Raw genomic sequence first — 15,832 nt, 5'->3', positions numbered from 1 at the left:
GCAGCTCTTGGTTCATATTTTCTAAGCTCTAATTTGCTTTAATCTTTGTGACTGAATAATGATGAACTGCAGAGCCTGGAACTATGCAGCAGAAGCCTTTCATCCATCCATCCATCCATCCATCCATCCATCCATCCATCCATCCATCCATCCATCCATCCATCCATCCATCCATCCATCCATCCAGTTCCTTTGCAAAATGCCTTCTGCCACTGATCACTTCTTCTCTTAGCCCATTTGTTGAACACTAAAGTAAATTTCACAGTCCCCCAGCCATAATTTAAAAAGTACTCAGACAAATTAATGGAAGCCTATGTCTCACATCCCAATCTATGTTAATGAACTGCCTTTCCCAGTTGTATCATAATAACCAATTTGGCCAAAATAAGCTTTAACTAGGACTCACAATACGTTTTCTATAAACACACAATTTTATTCTGAAGTACAACACAGCAGGCCAAACATCCAGAGAGTAACAAAAAACCTAAGGACATGCTGGCATAGAGGTGATTGTTTTTTAATTTGGTTGCCCAGGAAAATAAAGTTTCTGCTATCATGCTGCACATATGTACCCACACAAGGGTAAAGGGTGGGCAACAGTTGTTTGTCTGAAGCTTTTACATGTCTGCAGGCTTTTCCCCATACTCAATTGCACCAAAATGTGTCATACAAGGAGCTGTACTGACAATGAAAGTTCCTAAACGTTTTGTGCAAACACTAAGCTGGATAACACAGTCTCCATTATTAAGTCTCCAACTGTCAATTAACACATCCGCCAGGGATGTGAGCTTTTATTCTTGATAGATAACCTACCACCTCAAAGTAAAGCAGAGACAAATCTTTCCTAACACGTATCTGTTGAATACTAGGATACCAAAACATAAATTCTGAGTGGTTAATGTCTCCTATCAGCAATTAATACACTTGCTTGCTGATTCATCTTACAGAATGAGTAGCTGTCGAGGTGCTGTGGGACAGACAGAATCAGTGTGGGCAGTTCTCCTCTCTCTACTTTAAAGGGATAACTTGGACTGTTACTACCATGCTATTTACACCATGAAGCCTACATGCACACGCCTGATACAGCAGAGACCTTGCCAGGACATGAGTATTTAGTAAGATGGTGAAGTCATCCTGAAGCAAATGTTACTAACTGGTTTGACAGGATTTTCTAGCTGGCTTCATACTAGGTTATCTTTCTACTTTCATTCAAATTATTCCTGTATTTCAGTTTTATTTTAACTATTGTGATAACATGAAAATTGAAATGTCATACAAATTCATAAACAGATTGGCCCATTTGTCCACAGAGCAGTTTTGAAATTAAATACTGATGTAGGAAAAGATTTTTTTTTAGTCAGAATTTCAGAAGCATCATGGGCTACTTTCCCATCTGTTCAGCTGTGGTTTTTTTTAAATATAAACAAAAATGCAATTTATTTTGGGAATTTACAGCTCTCTAAATAATAATCCACTATTTCCTTTTACAGTGCTGTAGTAGAAAAACAAAACATTTATTTATTAGTTGTGGCTCTATTCACAGACAGAATGGTTGCAGAGAGATCATTTCAAGTGTTTATTCCACTACATGAATTCTAAGACTTCCAAGTGTTCTTCCTTACAATGTATTAGGTAAGACAGAGACTGCTAAATGAGCAAATATGACCTCATAATAAATTTAATTGATGTCAAGAATAGATTTAGGCAAATCCATTTAAAAGGTTCCCACAACAAATCAAATTATTTTCCAGGTTTGTGTAATGTGCTTCCAAAAACTAATACATCAAAGAAAGTAGTGACCAAGTATACAGTAATTTACTATGAGATCATGAAAAACATTCTGAGAAACCAAAAATGCATGTAAATCAATATCTAACACACTATATGCATCTGTCTCTAACTACTGAAAATAAACCTTTATGTAAGCATTCATTAATGAAGTCTCAAAGTACTAACCATGTGTGCACAAAGTGTGAATGTAAGCTAAGTGAGATAAATGAACCAAAAGAAATTTATGCAATGTGCACAAGTCTATGTGATGATCACAGAGTAAATCCAAGTCAGAGTTCCACTTCACTGTTGAGACCGTGCTCTATTCCCTACACTTGGCATTGCCAAACTGAAAAAAGTAGGTTTAAATTAAAACTTACTGCTCTGGAATTTTCTTAAACTTCAGTAACAAAAATATTACACAGAGAAAAACTTGACATAAAATTCTACAATACAGATAAGACAATTTAAAAAAAAATTAACAGACCAGTTAACAACCAGTTTTTCACACAGCTTCTGACAAGCCCACAAACCACAACCACTCACCTCTGTTTAGTTAAAACAGGTTCACCATTCCTTTTTTCCAACAGTACAGTTGGTTGCTACATTATTTTTGGACTGCAACCTCTGAGGAAGAGAGTATGGAGTATAACAAAAGACCAAGCTCCGTTTCCAAGGAGGAGGCAGGTCAGCAGTGCAGTCATTCAGCACTGCCTGCTCGCTGGAATGCTCATTGTCCAAACCAACATTTCATGGGCATGATGGTGACTCAGAGAGGAGCCAGTGAACACCAGAATCCATGTCTTCTTTTTGGGTCTCCCCGACTCTGAATTTTCTGTTGCTGAACAAATGGAAACAGATCTAAGTTCAAGGAACCTAACACTGCTGCAACTGCCACCAAATGCTGAAGATTCCTCCAAAGAGAAAGAAAGAAAACAGGGATGTCTTATCAAACTGAAAATAAATTTCCAGGTAATCTGTCCTTGTCTGTTATGTGTGGCATAAAGGCAGATGTATAAAAATATTCACATCAAGTATCTATTTCACCAAAAAATGTATATTAAATAGTTTAAAATTAAGTAGTCAAGTGTAGTTATTGAAACAAGAAACACTATTTTCATGCCCTGGGCCAGGATATATTAACACATAGCAGTATAAAAACAGTAGATACTATTATTGGATTAACAGGACAAAAACATGAAAGAAGGAATTTCTATTATTAAAAGAAATAGGCATTAAGTTCTCACTGAATTGTATAAAGCTATTCCTACAAAACTATTGAAAACGATCCACTGAAAAAAAACTTCTCATTTAGGCTTGAAATCAGATCCAGATGGAAACCCTCTGCAAGCATCCTAACAGAAGTTAAGATGACAACCAAATGTTATAAAGGCAGATTTTCAAGTAGAGAGTTTTTACTTTCATAAGGCACAGAAAAACATGTATTGTAGAAATTTCAGGCAATTCAGTGATGGGCCAGTGGTGAGAACAAAAACCTCAGTAAGCTGCTAAATACAGCACCTAATGCTTGGCTTTACTAAACAAAACCTTTGAAAACAAAAAAGAGGTTCAGTTTGATGTGAGGGAGGAAGAACTAGCAGAAGCATGTCAAGAGAATATTGAACAGGCCAGGAAGATGATCCTCACTTGTATTTCTGAATAGATTTGAGAAGGGTATGCAGACTGAGAAAGATTATCTGAAAGAAGGTCAATCTCTGTACAAGCACAGGCCACTCTCTACTTTACATTGGTGTAATAGAAGCCACAAAAACATCCAGCCATGTAATGTGCCTGCTCTCATGATCAAAGATGGTTTTACTACAAATTTCCAAATTCCAAGGCTACCAAGGCTGAAAAACACATAGTATATCCTATTTGACAAAAATATATTTATCTGCTACAGACATTTATCTACTCTGAACACATGTATGTACATAAATATGTGTAAAACATACACTGTCCAAGCTGGAAGCCAGTAAGTATTGTGGGGGGAATCATAAGTGTGAAGCTCTAACTAGAGACCATTCTCAGAAGTATCAGAATGAGCTTTTCTCAAGTTGCCAATTTTGTCTTTCCTTCAGGGAAAAACTGGCTGAAAAGCAGAAGTCATTCCTTATGGCTATATGAAAGAAATATATTCTCTGTATTATGTATCACTAACAGGAAAAAAGAAACAAATGTTATTCCTGAAGTTTTACAGATGAGTTGATACATCTTCTCTATCATGCCACTTGTATCATGATGCCACCTTTATCTCAAAAAGGTACCATATATGCTCACTGCCGTACATAAAAACAACAAAGAAAATTCCCCACGTACCACTTCTTCCCTGAACGAGGTACTTTTATATCACTGTATCACACCACTACAGGATTATTATGCTGAAGATCTCACAGGTTTCCCCAAAGTAAGTCTCTCTCTCTCTTATGAATGTCATAAACAACCATGATTAATACCATGTTTTCCTGCAAGCTACCACCCAAGAAGGTGGCCAGGAAAAACCTAATGCATAGCCTTCCTGGTGCTGGCATATTGCAAACATAGAAGCAACTGACATGATGGGCTACAACATGCAACATGGGAGATAGGAAGAGACATCAGTAATGGCTGTGAGGGCAATCAGAGCCCAAGGTTTTTGGGGCAGAACACCCACCCCAAATATGGGGTTTGCTGCAAGCAACCACCTGCAGCATGTTCACTGACCTGTTGTAGATGCTGAGAACTGTAGATGCAGAGAAGAAAGTCAAATAAACTTTCACAGACATTCCTCTGGGAAGTTTTGAGAAAGCTCAGAAGGTAGAATTAAAACAATCCTGCAGCTGGTGTTTTGAATGTGTTTCCCCTTTACAAAAGGGGTGTTGTTCCTAATTAGCCAATGGTGTGGGGGTGTTGATTAAGAACCAATCAGGTCCACTTTATCGTAACTGTCTATAAAAAGAATGTGCAGTTTCTAATAAACTCGGCATTTTGCCTCCGAGACTTCGGAGTTTATGTGGCTTTATTCACCCAGCCTCAATACAATAGCCACAACCTGTAGCACAAATATTGTGTCCAAGCTTTTAACAGGAGCACTTCAGCAAGGCTTTACACAAAAGGGACCATCATACAAGTAATTTCACACTTCAAAAGCTGCCAGCAGTATTTCAGTAAATCAAAGGCTTCCCAGACTGATGAAAACTGAGTGTGCAGTGGAAGAACATCCTCCCCATGGCTGAGGAAGGAGCTGATTCAGTCACACATCATGCCTGTCCTGCTCTTGCAAAACACCTGCACTCTTCTTCCAAGCAAGCACCTGTAGGCAGGCTGCTAAGGAAATCAGCAATACAACTGCCAGGATCATAACCCCAAGAACAGTTTCTCTAAACAGAGAACAACATGCAGTGTTCACTTTTCCAGCACCTACAGATTCTGAGCAGCAGTACCTCCAGAAGCCCTCAGACTGTGAGCAGCAGCACCCTTTAGACATCCGCTGCATGTAACATACCAAGTTATTTTTATAAATTACTGCTTCATGGATTTTTACTTCCCATTATTTTAAAGTTTTAAACACCCTTCTGAAGATTAGATTTGCAGACTCTAGAGGAACCCTCATCCTAAATTGAAGGCTGCCTAGATATGTGCTATTGGTACTTACAGTTACTCCTAATCGAGCACTTACTATGCTAAGTTTGCACAGTCTGAAGATAAAAAGTCAAACACTGTCCCTTATCTTCATCCCAAATGGTCCCCAGAACTGTAAAAACAACTGCCTTGTATTAGAGACCATAATTTTTATGTCTAGCATAACACTGTAGTACTTACAGGAATGTTTTCAGGTTGTTTACCATAATTTCTAAATCCAAGAAGAGTATTGCAGATGTATGGTGGTAAGAAAATCTTTCAAATAAAATATGGTATTTATGTAATTCAACCTTCTTTTTAAGCTAACAAAAAGCTTTGATAAACAGATGAGTTTTGACCACAGGTTTCAAACACATAGTGGGACAGTTTGTACACTCACAAACACAGGTTACTTCTATGAGGTGTCTGTTTTAAAGATGAAGGACTAGTTTTTCCCACAATAGCATCTCCAGCTACTTACATGCCATAAACCTGCAGAAAGTGACATTTAGCCATAATTGCAGAACTTCAAAGTACTTCATGTTTTTTACAAGCTTTTGTGCAGAGGTTTTTTCAGCACCTTAAATGCCTCCAGAGAGAGATATTATACGTAGGAAGATCTGAGATACTTCTTGCCATCCAGAAAAGACAATTCTGCTGCCATAAAAGGAGGAATGTAAGTTAAGCTGGTGTATTGCTTTGTAACTGAAGTAATATTGACACTTGATCCATTATAGCAGCCTCCTTCTTATCTACTTTCTCTGAAGGAGAATTAGTATTTAAAAGGCACAGAATCTTATTTTTATATTTTTAGAGTTGCCCCTAGAGGTGCTTCCAGCTGTTTTTTCCAGATCTACTTGCTGGAAAGTAAGGTGCCCAGACAACTTTCCTACAAAAGAAATTAGAATTGTGAAATGAAGCTCGTAACTCCACGTAGTCTCCATCTACTTCTGAATACTGTAGAATATATTTTTAAAACAGGCAGGTGTAGGAAGCCAAATTTGTGACAGAATTCATCATAAGACAGAGGTACATGTATGTTTATGTATTGCAGGGCAAAAAGAATGAGAAATTCTGATGACACCACTTTTGTGTCTCTCCTAACATGAGGCAACACAAGAACCTCAATGATTTCTTTGGTGCTTCTTGTGCATTTTGAGGCCAACCTCAGACAGCTCAAAAACAAGAGCTTCTCAACTAAATCCACAGATGTACCTGAAGAAGGAAGTAGTCCATCTAAGGATGCAACTGAATTCTTGTACATGAGTTCCTGCTTAAAATATGGGGAATTCATGGAACTTTTGGAGAAAAATGACACAAATACAGCCTTACCCAAACATTTCTCACATGGAAAGGAAATACTTTTCTGGCAGAACTCTTCACAAACAGCAGGTCTGTATTTCAAGAATGCAATTCTGAAGATTACTGAACAATTGCTGTCTTGGAAAGCACCTCTTTCCCCTCAAAAACACAGACAGAAGCTCTTTCATCAAATATCTTGCTTCTGTCCTTCTTGCAGTGCTCTCTGTGCTTTGTCTAGAAACGCAACTATTCACCTTTTCCTCTTTTCAAGGGTCATACAGATCCTCTTTCTATCACAGCATAAAGAATGAAAGAGCAAACCCACAATATTTTACTGCCTTCTTTCATGCAGTCTGGCTAGACCTTTATGACCCCAGCTACTTGTGATATCAGGCTCACTGTTCTGCAGCCATCAAAAACCGGTAGAGAAGGCATACAGGTGTGTATACACATAGTGGTCAGTACTATCATGCAGTAACTAGCAGGGAAAATGTTATGTCTTTTCATACTCCTTAGACTAAAAGGAAGATGATGGATAACGTTCTTGTAATTTTCCAAAAGGGAAACGATGCCCAAATATTTTATTTCCGAAAATGCTAGAGGCTTTTTCCCCCAAAAATGCCTTTGCTGCAGTTAGACAAATACAGCTAACACATAATAATAAAGAGTTAGCAGTAAAACTAAAAATCAAGTCTCATTTCTAAAAGAAAAAGTCATGGGTTTAAACATGACACAGGATTTATATAGAATTATATATTAAAGTCAGTAAAGAGCTTTACACAGACACATGGAAGCACAGCACAAAAAACTACAGAATCTTAGACATGAGAAAACAATCAATTGGATATAAGATGTATCATATACACGATGCTTAGATTAACCCTATAATGCTTGAGAATTATGCTTGAGATTAACCCTAGGATTCTCATTTCAGAAAGAAGTATTGAAGACACATCATGAAGAGGTTAAAAAAAGGCAGTAAGATGTGCATGAAAGGGCACATTGCGCAGGAGCATAGTTACAAATAGCAATATCAAATCACTGTTAACCACTGGATTTGTCCATTAATCAAAGCATGCAATGAGTACACTGATCCACCTACCAAAAATCAGAAGGTTTAGGGTTTTTCTAAATTAAGAAAACTTTGCAAACATAAAAAGCATTGAAAACATGAAGAATAATACAATAGATAATCACTGATCATTAAGATCAGCTCTCCCTTTGGAGGTTAGGTAAGTTATTTAATGCACTGAAAAGGAAACCTGATGAATGAAACATATTAATCTAAGCAATTTTAATTAAGACACCCCAAAGAACCAGCCCAGACAACATCACTACTGCATAAGACAGTAAGTTGTGAAAAGAAGCATATGATGAACTATTACTAATAATGCTTAAGAATTAACTAGCTGGTATACTAACAACACAGTGCAGAAAGAAATCGTTTCCTTGTGCATTAAATTATCCAGGAAGGTCCTTTCTTATCTCAGGGAGCTTAAATAAAATGAGAGCTGATCATCATCAGATGCTGTCATGATTTCTATACACTTTGCTTGGAAACGCCTCTAGCACAGTTGCAGTGTGCTTCCTCCAATGAAACTCCTTCACAAATGTCACTGCATTCAATAGAGAAGTTGTTCCAGCTGAAAAAGCATCAGAGTGGCAAATTTTGCATTTAGGTTAATGGAGTTGCTTAGTTTAGGGACAGGGAGCCCTGCCAGGAGCTGAACCCCTGGAAGGGCCCTATCTTGCCCCATTCATAACGTGTCAACCACGCCAGCTCCTCAGCACTGTAAACCCAATTTGCTTTTGCATCCATTTCTCCAGCTGACTTTGAAAAGACTACTACTATGTTTGACCTTTTTATGTTTTACATTTTACCTTTGCATTTTGTGTCCATAAAGAAGTAAACCACATAACTCACAGAATGAGAACTAAGACACTCCAGACATTAAAACCTGTAGAGACACAGCTCTGATGCTTTTATTCAAAACCTATCTTGAGGGAGGAACTCTACACATGCACCGCTGCATGTTTTGTTACTTGAATAAAAACTGCATTGCACTGACCAAACTCTTCACATAAATGTTTGCCATTTAATAACCAATTAAACAGTTGTGAGAAGAACTGTTTGTGAATTCTGCTGCATTCAGGGACATACAGCTGCAATACCAACTGCTAATGGATACAGGCAGACAGCTGGGAATGAAGAAACCTAGAGCTGCAAGACAATTGTAGAGCTGATGACTTTCCCCTCCTTTTTCACTTGAAAAAAAATCTGATTAGCATAGATTAGTTCCCAAGGCCTGTTTATAATATCTATAAAATTATAGGAGATAGAGCAAAGCTCTTTCAAGCATAATTCTAATGACTTTACTTCTTTAGGGGTCAAAAGCAAGTCAAAGAAAATCAATGCCCATTTGTGTTGTTGAAGCTGAAGCATACAGTTCATTATTCAGAACTGTTAAAAGAGTCAATCAAAACATTTTGGCATACAGAGAAACTAGAAAAAGCTATCTCACATAATTATGAATGAATATATATTTAGAAAATGCAAAACAGCAAAATATTTTAGAAACAATTCTGTAATTAAGAATCAGTGCTTTATATTAAGACAAATATTAACAGCTAAATTAAGAATATCAAAAATTTTAAATATTTTTAAATATTCCCAACTTCTTAGTATTATACCAAGTTCTTAGTATAATACCTGTTGAAATCAATGACATTTTTACACTAAATTCAAAAAAATAGCAAAATAGTCTCTACACCAAGAAAGAATCAGAGGACATGATTAGTATCACTCATGATAGTCTGTCATTTGTACAAGATGATGAAATTTCCTTTAGCTTTTGACAGAAAGCAGAAGAAATATGAACGCCATAAACAGCATTCCCATTCTTACTTCTTTATGGTTAGCTGTTTTTTAAATAAATTTAATATAAAAAGTGAAGGGGAAAAGGCATGTGTTTTTTTTGCTCAAATAGCTATTATTCACACTTGAATCTTGAAAAATTTAACCAAAAAGCAATATAAAATTTACTTAAAATGCCATTTCTAACATCTTCAACATGAAACCAAGTACACTGTTCACTATTTGAAAAAACACATTGAGAATGAACAAAAATAAAATAAAGCCAAACTTCAGAATAAGCTGGTCAATAAATTGTTTCTCCTCTGGTGTTATCTCAAAAGCTCCAAGCAATGAATACTTCAGAAGTGCTTGGTGATTGTCACTTTAAAAGCACACCTTTGAACAAAAATCTCAATCAACCAAGGAATGAACACCCAAATCTAAGAGCAAGGAGCAAACTTCATAGAAAAAATTAAAAATTCATCCCTGTTCCAGATGATAACCACCTGTGGAATTGGGCAATCAATCAACTGCACCCATACCATCCCTTTAAGCCATGAGTTCTTTCACAGTCCCAGTATCCATGCCAGTATTAAAGTAATAAAGCACCAGTGACTTCACTGGACATCTTACACAGGAATTTCAGTGGCTGTTGAGAAGCGCCCTGTGAACACCAGTGCGGGACTTTTGCTCTACTCCAAGTTTTATTCCACACTGGGAACATCCCTTGCCACCCTCAGGGCATGACTGTTTCAGCTGTGCTCAGTTCTTGGCATGGGGGACCTCCTGCTTTTCAGAGTGGAAGATACAGCACAGCCTTTCATAAGCCATCCATTCCTTATCTCTGAAGTGCCTGAGTGGCACAGCAGTTACCGTGTCCAGCAGTTTCGTTTATCCATGTTCTGGCCTCATGTGCAAAACCTTAATCCCAGTTTACAGAACATTTATTTATGTTAAATAAATAAATATATTACATCTATTTATATATGTCAGTCAAAACTATTGCTACTCGCACATAAGTATCACAGTGAAGAACTTTTATGGTTTTGCCCAACATTACCCAAAATAAACCAGAGAACAAACCATAAAATTAACCTCATTCCGAACACTCTTCTTGATTATTTTTCCTCTACTCATTACTTTAATAAATTGAAGAGAGCAAATCCCCAGGAAACAACCCAGCCCTTGGCTGCTGCAGCACCAGCTCCATCACACAACAGAGTGTTCCACCTCTTTTGGCCAATCCAAGCTAATTACTGAAGAGAAGGCTTAGAGTCCCAAACAATAATGACAGCCACAACTGAAGTGTGCAGTGGAAAAAAGCTGTTTCTGTATCACATAGCTCCCCTTCTTCATAAGGGGTAGGCACATTACCTACTATATCAATCTCTCAAGATGAATAATAATTTCCTTCTTGGATAATTAAATACATGTGTGAATTTCCCTGGATGTGTCTCCACTGCATTCCCTGGTGTTGATTATAGCTATATCTTTGAGACATAACCTGTTTTGAGTTCTGCATTTTTGGTTTTTTAATGTATGCTTTCTCTCTTTCCTCTGATCTGCAACAGGAATGCAGAAAATCTAGGTTGGCCACAACAACAGTAAGGCTTTCTGACTCTTCCAGTTATGGCAGACAAAACTGAGAAATATAGAAGTTTGTCTGTGTAATAATTCTGAGCCAGTGTCACAGCATGCTGCCAGAGGTATAGGTTGATGTGGCAGATTCATGTTGGGATTCAACCCAACCACATTTAGGCCTCTCTCTGGAAATCTGAACTGAAAGCACACCCATGGGAAGGGCTAAGAAACATGACAAATTAAATCCTTTTGATGTTTCTTATCATTCACAACACTTTAGCTTTTTAACAGTGAATACAAGCAGACCTGGTGATGACTACCAGAAAGAAATGATGACAGCTCAGGCACAAGGACCAGTGCTAAGTTACAAGAATAAAGAAATGGTACTTGAGCACATCAGAGGGAAGAACTGAGCGCAGACTACAGCTCTTGTTTGTCTTAATATTGAATCTAAGATGAATGAATAGAAATTACACACTCAACTGCATTGGGCCCACTAGAAAAACCACATTTAATTGGTGCTGGTTTTAATTTTGCTTACAGGTCTTTTTGTCAGTTCACAAAAGCTATGCCCAAAAAGCATGACTGAGAAAACATGAAAAAATTAGGAAAGAAACACAACTTCTGAGCTTGCCCTGGATTTTCTGAATTAAGGTCAACAATCTTCTCTAGTAAAGAGATTTACATAGAATTAAAACAAAAATGCATACTATAAAGTTGAATATAACGTAATTGGGAAACATCTGATTCAAAAGATACAAGCCAAGTGGAATACAGATCATTAAACAGGATTCTAGAACAGCCTTACAAAGTGTGTGATAGCCACTCCTGAATTTTTAAAATTAAGAACTACACACATTGTAAAATAAAGTACTACTATGCAGGAAGGATTTCTGACAAGTACCAAATAAAAGATAAAGAAATGTGTGAAGGTAAAGGAGGTTGATTAATATCTTAAAAGTGGATGTTTTTTATGATGTCTTTAAAAACCTCAAGTCTTACCTTCCCCTTTCTTTTCGACTTTCTAACAGAAAAATCAACATTTACTTTTTTGTAAACCTTGTTAAAACTTGGTTCTTTAGCCACGTAAAAGAGGGGAAATCTGACTGTTAAGTGAAAGTCTAGAGCACCATGTCCTTTAATTCAGTGATGGGGGCCTTCATTAGATTATCTCATAGCTATGGGACAAGACACGGCAAAAGCCAAATGATAAATCATTAAATTATGTTTTCTTCTTCTCCAGGCAAAGAGTGAGTATAGCATTAGATTAGTTTGAAAGACTAAAAAGGAAGAAGTCTGCAATATGCATCACAAGTGACAAAGCTAATACAATTTTTAAACCCCGTTTATTCATATAATCAGGCATAAGCACTTACTTATGCTAACTCGAATGTAATACATAGCCCAAATGAATTCCAGACTAGTGCATGCTTCAGTGTTTCATGTTCTCCCTTGCACATGCCTAGTGAAAGCCTGCCACTCTGCAACAGAGGAAGGAATTACTACAACAGAACCACAGGCAGACTTTGCCAGAAACTGTACTTTTTTTGATATGAGGCAGAATAAGCTGAGTGTTTTAAGTAATGGATAGGTTTGCATCCCACTGTCTAGCAACAGTTATTCTAATTGTGTTTCACAGCTTCATCAGAGAGACAGAAATATGAACATTCTCTATAAACTGCACTGAAACAAATGACACTCCCTTCAGGCACATCACCTTCCACCATTAAGGCACAGGATTAGTTTATCTTTCAGCTATAAACTTGAGTTAGCTACACGTTCACCGTACTGACATCCCAACACTTTTTAATCTTATCATGTCAATCTTGCATCTACGTAAAAATGTGTATTTCAGTGCATAAAAAGATCTCTTGCTGCTGACAACTCAAAGTGCATTAACCTGGGAAGCCTTGAGATTTCTACACACACCCACACACTCCTTTCAGTACAGATCTCACTGATTAGAGAACGAAATATCCAAAACTCAACAGACATTTCACACAGTGGCATTTCTGCAGAAACATACGTTTCCAACACTTCAACTTTTACTTTCATCACTATTAGCAAGTTATTTTCCCAAGTTATTTCCTACACACATACCAAGCCCAGTGCCCCTGCTGAAACCACCACATTCACTGAAACTGAATGAGCTCCTAGTGAAACATCAGAGCTTAGCTGTAAATATGTGTAAATACTTTTATTCTGTGCCACTTTCATGTTAGAATACAACATGCATCAAGGTCACTGTAACAGATTGCAGTTTTCAGGCTTATAGAGAAGATACTGAGGAAATCAGTAACAGCAAACTTAATTAAGCAATGTCTAAAGTTCTGCCTTCTCCCAGACCTGCCCAGAATTCACATCTCTATTCCCTGCATTTCAGAGTCAGGTCTTTTCAAGGTACGGGAAGGCAGGAAGCTTAGCTTAAACGCTATCACTGCTGAAAGGTGAACAGAACTCGTTCTTTGCAGCATGACCGGTCTGCTCTGAGCTCTCCCAGTTTTCAGCTACAGATTACAGCCCTATGGGCCTCTTCCTTTGAAGTGGAGTTCCTCTGAGAGAAGAATTAATCCCCTGCCTGCAACCTGTTCTCCATACACTGAAATAAATTAGTCAACTTTTCCCTTCATTGCCATGTCAAGTGTAGCAATAAATATCCACAGGCTAAAAGCAAACAAACAAGGTTGGACGAACCATAACCTCACAGCAAGAGCATCTCAAGGAAGAACACCAGGCAGGGCATAAGAAAGTTAAGAGCATAAAAATCAAAACTCCGGGTTCACTATCTGAATCCATAAGTGCGTATGAAAGGCTAACATGCTTCTTGCCTCTCTCCCACTAGAAGCACTGATGGAAAGCAATTAAGGGACTCCTACAATTTAGTTACAGCTCAGCAAAGAGAAGAAGGCATTTTACATTATGAAATGCCTGAAAAAAAAGGCATCATCTCTTACAGTTGCAGAAGTGGGAAGCATTGGGACACGGAGCTTCCTTCCCGGCTATGCACCGGAGCACCGCACCAGCGATCCGCCCGCGGCGGACTCCGGCAGAGTTGGAGCGGGGCTCCCCTGCAATCCTGGCCACCAATCCCCCGCACCTCAACCCCCGAGAACTGCTGCTGGCGCCGCCGACCATCCTGCCTCCGTACCGGCAGCAAGCGACCAGCAGCTGCAAAAAAAAAAGTCACTCGAGACGAAGGAAACGCAGCGAAAAGGAAGCAAGAGCTTACTTGCCTATACAGCACCGCCGGACGACCTCCTCGCAGCTGTGAAACGCTGTGCCGCTCGTCCTCCTCCCACCGCTCCGTGCTAGTTCCAAAATAATTCCTCCGGGCGCCGGCACATCCCCGGGCTCAGCCGAGGAGCGCAGGGAGCCCGGCCGCCTCGCCCCCCCGCCCGGTGCCCATGGTGTCAGCCACAGCCCCGGCAACTCGCGCTCCTTCCCGCCGGCGCTACCTCGGGGCGGGCCGCCGGCTAACACGGCATCGCACCCCGGCCGCTGCCTCCGGCTCGAACTCCGCCGCCGCGCTGAGGGGGGACGAGGGGCTCCCCGCGCCCTTCCCGGAGACGGAGCGGGGGCGCCGGGCGGGGGCGTGCGGGGAGCAGCGCCGCCCCTCCGCGGCGGCGAGCGGCCAGGCGCGGCGAGGCGAGGCGGCGCGGCGCCGCCACCGCGGCCGCAGCCAGGCGCGGCGATGCCGGCCCCGCCCGGGACCCCCGCCCGCCCCCCCGCCGCTCCCGGGGCGCTCCGTAACGCCGCCCCGCTGCCGGCGCCACCAGATCCGGTGACGCGCAGCCCTCCCCCGGGCCGGCCCCCGTGCCGGAGAGGGGCGAGCGGGCGGCGAGGCGAGAGCCGGGAGCCGCTTTCCACGGGCAGTGGGAAGGTGAGCTGGGACCACCGGGTGAGCGCGACCTCCGGCGCGCAGGGACAGCGCGGTCCCGGGCGCGGTGCTGGAGCTGCCGAGCCTCCCAGGGGAGGCGGTGTTTCCCGGGCCGCGGGAGAGCCCGCTCGCCCGGAGCCCGGGGAGCTCTCACCGGAGCTCTCTCCTAGGGAGCTGCGGCTGCCCGCTCACCCCGTGCCCGGCAGGAAAGTTATCCGCCCCCCTCCTGCCTCACTCTGCCTCCGCTTTTGCTCAGCTGCGCGGGCTGCCCTTTCTGCCAGCTGTGTGATTGGGTTTTGTCTGGCCGCTCGCCAGAGGGAACGTACATCGACCCCCCGTGTAGGGAAGAAATTTGGTGTCGGTTCTATCACTTTGCCTGGCCGGCTTGGCGCGGCAGCGGCGCTGCCTCCTCCCCGCCCCGTCTCCCAGCCTCTAACCCAGAGAAAGGCTCTGCGGCGACCACCGCCACCGGCGCACAGCCAGCGCCGCTCCTCCGGGCTGCCTCGGACAAGGAGGGGGCCCAAAGGGAGCAAAAGGAGTGAGGGACAAGCTGCCCAGTGCCTCCCGAAAGCCCTGCGTCGTCCTCGCCCTCCTGTTCCGCGCGTTCGTGCTTCCAGCAGCGCGCCCGGCGCCCTGCCGGAGATCCCCGCAGGCATGGCCCTCCCCGTCGGACAGCGCTGCAATGACACGCTCTAACGCAGCTATCAGTCACTTACACAGGCACACCCATATATTTAATGCATAGATATGTATGATGAACACACCCCCGTACGCACAGGCGGCCGCCGCGGGAAAGCCGCATCTCCCCGCGGATGGGGCCGCCAGAAGTCGAACTGCCACGGCGAAGG

The 15,832-nt window shown here is 41.3% G+C and overlaps 1 protein-coding gene across 4 annotated transcripts in view; it reads right to left on the bottom strand.

Annotated features, from left to right (window-relative positions):
• The window catches only part of SNTG1 (syntrophin gamma 1), a 319,642-nt gene extending 304,918 nt beyond the window's left edge, over positions 1–14,724 (bottom strand). For 3 of the 4 annotated variants that reach the window (XM_054518579.1, XM_054518581.1, XM_054518584.1), the window contains exon 1: positions 14,341–14,724. The gene's annotated coding sequence lies outside the window, so the exon portion shown is untranslated. Of the gene's footprint in view, positions 1–14,336 lie in introns of all 4 variants that reach the window. The other variant, XM_036398513.2, reaches the window with a different exon arrangement.
• Between the last annotated feature and the right edge of the window lie 1,108 nt (positions 14,725–15,832).

The sequence above is a fragment of the Molothrus ater genome, chromosome 1 (genome assembly GCF_012460135.2).
Source record: "Molothrus ater isolate BHLD 08-10-18 breed brown headed cowbird chromosome 1, BPBGC_Mater_1.1, whole genome shotgun sequence".
In the NCBI taxonomy this organism is placed as follows: domain Eukaryota; kingdom Metazoa; phylum Chordata; class Aves; order Passeriformes; family Icteridae; genus Molothrus; species Molothrus ater.
Note: the sequence above shows the minus strand (reverse complement) of the source record. Positions and strands in the feature narration are given on the sequence as shown.